This window comes from Mandrillus leucophaeus, unplaced genomic scaffold, assembly GCF_000951045.1.
Source record: "Mandrillus leucophaeus isolate KB7577 unplaced genomic scaffold, Mleu.le_1.0 Scaffold1201, whole genome shotgun sequence".
NCBI lineage: Eukaryota > Metazoa > Chordata > Mammalia > Primates > Cercopithecidae > Mandrillus > Mandrillus leucophaeus.
In genome coordinates, this window is record NW_012100333.1 from 157,692 (window position 1) to 164,741 (window position 7,050).

Here is a 7,050-nt window from a genome sequence, read left to right on the forward strand (position 1 = left end):
TCTCCTGCTTCAGCCTCCTAAGTAGCTGGGATTACATGTGCTGGCCACAGTGCCCAGCCAATTTTTCTGTTTTTAGTAGAGACGGAGTTTCTCCATCTTGGTCAAGCTGGTCTCAAACTCCTGACATCGTGATCTACCAGCGTCATTCTCCCAAGTGCTGGGAATCCAAGCGTGAGCCACCACGCCTGGCCATATAATTTCAATTTCTTTTACTTTGCTAAGTGTACATATTTATTTTCTAATAAAATTACCCTAGAAAGACTGTGCCCGGTTGCTCATGCCTGTAATCCCCGCACTTTGAGGGGGCTGAGGCAGGTGGATCACAAGGTCAGGAGTTTGAGACCAGCCTGGCCAATATGGTGAAATTCCGTCTCTACTAATAATATAAAAATTTGCCGTGTGTGTTGGCGTGCACCTTAGGTCCAGCTACTCAGGAGGCTGAGGCAGAAGAATCACTGGAATCCAGGAGGCAGAGGTTGTAGTGAGCTGAGATGACACCACTGTACTCCAACCTGTGTGACAGAGTGAGACTCCACCTCAAAAAAAGAAAAAAACAAAACCCTAGGAAAGTTTAAAGGATTTGTTTAAATTCTGTATTAGTATGTAGTATAAATTTGACAGGGCAGTGGCTAGAAAATATTAAACTTACAGAAACTCTGGGATTTAATTTTTTTTTGGTAAGCTTAGAAAAAACAAAACTGTTAGTACTGCAGTGGCATAGAGAGCCAAATTCTACATAGGGTCGCCACCTTGCCCCAGATCTCTTCAGATTCACCCTTTTTGGAGGCCTTGTTTAGGTCTGACCCTACCTTGGAGTCTTGCCCCAGATAACTGATTAGAAGAGAAGAGATCAGAGTTTTGGGTGGTGAATCCTGCTGCCTTTCTAGAGCTGGTGCTCACAATTTCCTGAAACCCAAAAGCAGATAAAGGGGATAAATAAAGTATGTATTTTAGGGACCTACTATTTAAATGTCCTATTAAAACCAGTGCTTGCAGAGACATTGTATTTAGCAACTTGTTTTCTATTCCTGCAGATCCAGTAATTGCTCCATAAGTCATAAAAAAGTAAATATAAACAGAATCAAGTTTTGTCTAAACTACATTAATCTCTTTTTATATCTCTTTTATCTGTCTATATTTAGCTTTTGTTCTATACAATTTAAAAAAAAATTGATGACAGAGAAACAGAAGAAGAAATAAAAATGCTGGGGCCTTTATCTAAATCCTGGAAATTATTAAACCCTTAGTACCAGCTCCCAGGGTGTTATGAGAATTAAATCACATAATGTGTTATGCCCAGCACTGTGCTCTGTATCCTACTCTTGACCACATAGTACCTGCTTAATAAACATTGCATTAGTACATGTGTACATGTTGTTTTTTAAATCCAGACTTATTCAGACATTGCTGCCTTCTGTTTCCTCTGTAAACTTTAAAGAGCCAGCAAAGAATATACAATTTTAGCCATGGAGATGGGTTGTCGCTATTTGTACCAGAAGTATTTGGTTGCAACAAGAGTGCTGACTGTAAGGGACCCTGTTCTGTGTCTGCTTCTGTAACTAATGGTAATAATGAGCCAATGGGGAGCAATATCATCGACAAGGGAACTTGTTTAAAACACCCATTCATGGACCCTTTTCAAACCTGCAGAATCATATTACATAAAGTGGGTAAAATTACCAAGTGATTTATAAGCTCGTTAAAGCTTGAGAGGCAATGCTTAGCTTTAGTGGTGATCAGCCCAGGCTTCTCATTAGGATCACATGGCCAATTTGCAGAAATCTCTTGTCTCCTCCCCACAGCTTCTGTTTATTGTTCTGGGTGGAAGCATCCATGTTGTTTCAATGAAGGGCCTCATGTGACTCTAAGGTGAGGCCAGAATCAGGTATGAGGCCTTCAAAATACATTCGTGAGAGTTAAGTTCCACCTTTGTACTATAGGGTGGTCACAGGGCCTGTTCTGTTTGGGTTCGGTAGGGACAGGTCAGTGTGGCACATATTTCCATTACTGTAGCAGAAATTGCTAGTGTCTGTGGCAGGGGAGGGCACCTGAGGACAGGAAAGGAGAAACTTATATTTTCATCTTCATGGAGCAGCTCATTGTTCCTGAATCTCTTCTGTTTTAAAGGACAGGAATGGGTGGACTTTTTCTATTTCTGCCAGTTGATGTCATGCTAGCAGGTAAACATGTGGTACTGACACCTTTAAAGTCATATCCTTCAGATGCAGGTGTAATTTGTCCAGAAAATCTCATCTGAGAAGGAATTCCAGAGAAGTAGGAGATAGAAAAAAAAAAGGCTTTTCTTCAGGTAAACATGCCTCAGCTGAAATGCTGTGTCCACTCTGCCTGCTGATATGCCATGCGTTTAGTACTTGCAAACCTGGATTTCTCTACTTTTGTTTTTCCTCCCTAAGGAGTTTAAGTACTTCTTAAAATTCTTATGATAGTCAAGGGTCTCTGAAAAATATTTCTTTCCTGTATCCCAGAGCCTTCTCTACATTCTGTACAGAATAACTTCTTATATGCCATTCAGATTTCTCAACACGTATTTATGATCTGCAATATTAAAAATATTCCCTTTGCGGCTGTTAAACATGGAAAGATGTGGACACTCAAGATTTCTACTGGGGAAAACTGTGGTCCTTAGTAAAGATGGAGAACATGTAATGTTGAGGCTCCATTCCTGTATTCCATTAGCGGTATGCAGACCAGGATTAAGAAATTGCTTATATAGGTTGGGTGCAGTGGCTCACATCTGTAATCCCAGCACTTTGGGAGGTCAAGGCAGGCAGATCACCTGAGATCAGGAGTTCGAGACCAGCCTGGCGAACATGGTGGAACCCTGTCTCTACTAAAAATACAAAAATTACCCGCGCATGGTGGCAGGCACCTGTAATCCCAGCTACTCGCGAGGCTGAGGCAGGAGAACCACTTGAACCCAGAAGGTGGAAGTTGCAGTAAGACGAGATTGCACCATTGCACTCCAACCTGGGAGACAAGAGTGAGACTTCGTCTAAAATAAAAAATTGCTCATTTAAATGTGATGACATTTATTACTCAGAAAGTTCTGAAAAAAAATTATTAGGAGATACCTACTCTCTAGGGTGCTACGTGAAGCCTACTTAAAATTGCTACTAAAAATTACAGAACATAGGAGTTATCTGTATTTTAAAGTTTGCATAAAACTGATGTTTCCTTATGGTTAAATTCAGATTTTAATTTACTTTGGGAGGAATATTTCAACAGCGATGCTGTGTTCTTCTTTGTACATTAGCATATCACAAAAATTTTTTGTCGTGCAGTTAATTTGTAATGATTCACTTGGTGAACTAGCTCTCTGACAGATTTTTTCACTACGTAGTTAATTATTTTTTCCTTCATTATTAAGTATCTTTTTGCAGCTGATGTGCATAAACCATCACATTTAATTTGACAGCTGTCCTTTTTTCTTATTTTTTTTACATATTTTTCTTTGGAAAATTAAGGCTCTTATCTTTGTTTACAGGCTAGAAAAAGTGGGAAAAACAATGGCTCTTCCACTTGTTGAATGTTTGAGAAAATATCCTTCTTAGGCCAGAAACATTGGCATTATTAGTGAGCTTGTTAGAAATTCAAAAAATCAGCCTGGCATGGTGGCTCACACCTGTAATCTCACCACTTTCAGAGGCCGAGGTGGGTGGATCACCTGAGGTCGGGAGTTCCAGACCAGCTTGAGCAACATGGAGTAAAACCTTGTCTCTACTAAAAATACAAAATTAGTCGGGCGTGATGGGGCATGCCTGTAATCTCAGGTTCTTGGGAGACTGACTCAGGAGAATCTCTTGAACCCGGGATGTGGAGGTTGCGGTGAGCCGAGATTGGGCCACTGCACTCCAGCCTGGGCAACAAGAGAGAAAACTCGTCTCAAAACAAACAAACAAACAAAATTGTTGAGAGATACCTTCTACTTCAGCATGTCTTTTCCATTTGAAAAATATTCACAACTCCTTCCGTATGATGTAAATATAGCACACAAAAATGTACAGTTTCATGTTCATGCTTTTAATTTTATACTTTTTATCTAGAAAAGTATATGAACTGATGTTGTGGATCTTATGTTGCTCTTTTTTCTTAGAGTTAGAGAATACATTAGAGAATATTTCTCTATTGAAAGTTATTTTATTAGATAATTTTAGTCAGTCCTGTATGTCAGAACCAGTTCTGTTTACTCTCTTTTTTTTTTTTTTTGAGACAGAGTCTCGCGCTGTCACCCAGGCTGGAGTGCAGTGGCCGGATCTCAGCTCACTGCAAGCTCCGCCTCCCGGGTTCACGCCATTCTCCTGCCTCAGCCTCCTGAGTAGCTGGGACCACAGGCGCCGGCCACCTCGCCCGGCTAGTTTTTTTGTATTTTTTAGTAGAGACGGGGTTTCACCGTGTTAGCCAGGATGGTCTCGATCTCCTGACCTCGTGATCCGCCCGTCTCGGCCTCCCAAAGTGCTGGGATTACAGACTTGAGCCACCGCGACCGGCCGAGTTTGTTATTGATATGAAAATTATTGTATATAGTGTATCTATTAACCTATTTATGCAGATTTACATATTGTTTTTTATATTCTACAAAAGTACTTTAAAGGTTTTACATACCATCATTTGTTTGTTTGTTTGTTTTGTTTTTGTTTTGAATTGAATCTTGCTCTATTGCTTAGGATGGAGTGTATGGATGCGATCTTGGCTCACTGAAACCTCCGCCTCCCAGGTTCAACAATTCTCCTGCCTCCTCCTTCCTAGTAGCTGGGATTACAGATGCCTGTCACCAAGTCCAGCTAGTTTCTTATATATTTTTTAGAAAAGATAGGGTTTCACCATGTTGGCCAGGCTGGTCTTGAACTCCTGACCTCAAGTGATCTACCTGCCTCGGCCTCTCAAGAAGCTGGACTTACAGGTGTGAGCCACAGCGCCCAGCAGGAAGTTACTTTTTATCTCACTATTCATAGTGTTTCATATCAATACAAAGATTGACACATCTAGATATAAATATACATAGGAAGACAATTACTCCCATACAGAAGTTTATAAATATTTCTATCTAAACATTTATGTATATAAAAATGTTCCCCAAAAGACATTTTTAATTTTTTAGCATGCACTAAAGATGCTGATGTAGAATTACTTCTTTTTTCTTTTGTTTAATAACATGTCAGAATGGAACATAGTTATACAATTTTGTTTATGTAAATATCAACAAAGCTCTATCTTCAAAGGCAAGGCTACAGAAATAAGCTGAAAATAAAGTCATGGAACACATTGTTCAGGACAGTATTTCAGTGCTTTGCATGTCTCCTCAGTGTGTGCATGTTCTGTTCGCATCCAGTATTTGGGGCCTGTCTTGACAAAGCCACAGTCACCATTTAGATAATTTGATGATTGCATCCACCTGGGCTGAGCTACTTGGCTGGTTGGGATCACCTGGGCTGTGCAAACTGGCTCATTGCAATCACCTGGTTTCTCCTAATTTGCTTATTTAATTTATCTCAGCTTCAGGGGTAGAATACGGAGATGTCATCTCACCTACTTTATTTCTGAGGTTTTTTTTAAGGGTCGTATGCACAAATAAACATTTCATAGACATACCCATGTGATTCATTTTCTGTATATGTTTATCTAGCCACCTATTTTCTATCTATATGTACAGAAAGAAGCCTATAAAATAAACTTGATCAGAGGTTATTTCCATTTTCTTTACCTACAGGTTAGGTAAATCAATCTGCTACTGAGCTCTGAAGATTTATTCAAACCAAGCCACATACCACATTACATTTTTTTCATAAATGTAAAAATGTCTTTAATAATCTGGAACCTGGGTGTTTTTAATTCTGGTCCCATTAAACCAGCCCCATGAGGTTCTGTTCATCTATTTAGGAACCGCCAGAAATGCTTGACATCAGTGGGCTGAGCCTTCCTCACAAAGAAGATTTGACCTGGCAAATAAGAGCCACCTATGGCACTTCAGTGAATGTTCACTATCACCCATTTGAAATGTGGCCAAGTACCGTCTACCATTATATTTGCTTCCATCATCACCATCTGTCTTCTAAAAGGAGACCTAGACTTCTTTTTCATTACCGTAAATACCCGACTTCTGCCACAAAGACAAAAAGACAAGAGTGTGATTTTACATCACACATTCTTGGAAATAAATACAGTACTTGTCTTGATGGAAGTTCTAAAGAGAAAGAATAAGTATTCCATATTTAGGTTAGGACCTTTGCACTGGGGCTGGTTCATCTGTGACCCTACATACAATAAAAGTCAGCCCTGACATGGCAGTAAATAACTCCAATGGCCTTAGTAAGTATTCTTCTTCCAGAAGTGCACAACAAAGCCCAGTGCTTCCTTTGAATATGTTAAGCGCAGCAGGATGTATATCAGAGCATTCCTCTATTTCTATACTATTCTAGATATAGTATTCTATAGGGAAAATATTTTTATACATGTATGGAAGGTTTTTTATTACTGTTTATAGCAATAGGTATCAATACTTCCACATTCAAAGTCTTTATTCTGTATGAACATACAAAGATTGTTCCAGCTTCATATATATATATATTTATATATATGTAGGTATATATATGAATATACATATGTGGTAGATACATAAACACAAACATATGAATGTGTCTATGTAAATATTAATGTATACATACAATATTTTCCCCCTTTTTAAATTATAGAGCATATACTAAGAATGCAGATGTAGAATTAATTGCCTTCTGTTTTGCACGATAGTATGTCAGAATGAAACATAATCATACAATGTTTATAGAAACATAAAGATTCAGCTTCAGGTTTCAGGCCTTGTAAAGCTGTGTGATATACACTGTCCAGGTTAGCATATAAGGCCCTGCATTTCTTTTTGGTGTGCATGGGCTATTTACATTTACCATTTTGGGCATACCTTAATGAATCTGTAGTCGCTATTTAGATAATTGGCTAATCGGGATCACCCGGACTGAGCTAATTGGCTAACTGAATTCACCTGGACTGAGCAATTGGTTGATTGGAATCACCTGG

The 7,050-nt window shown here is 39.1% G+C and overlaps 1 pseudogene; it reads right to left on the reverse strand.

The window, feature by feature from the left end:
• Positions 1-6,164, reverse strand: part of LOC105532170 — a 19,323-nt pseudogene extending 13,159 nt beyond the window's left edge.
• Positions 6,165-7,050: the final 886 nt, after the last annotated feature.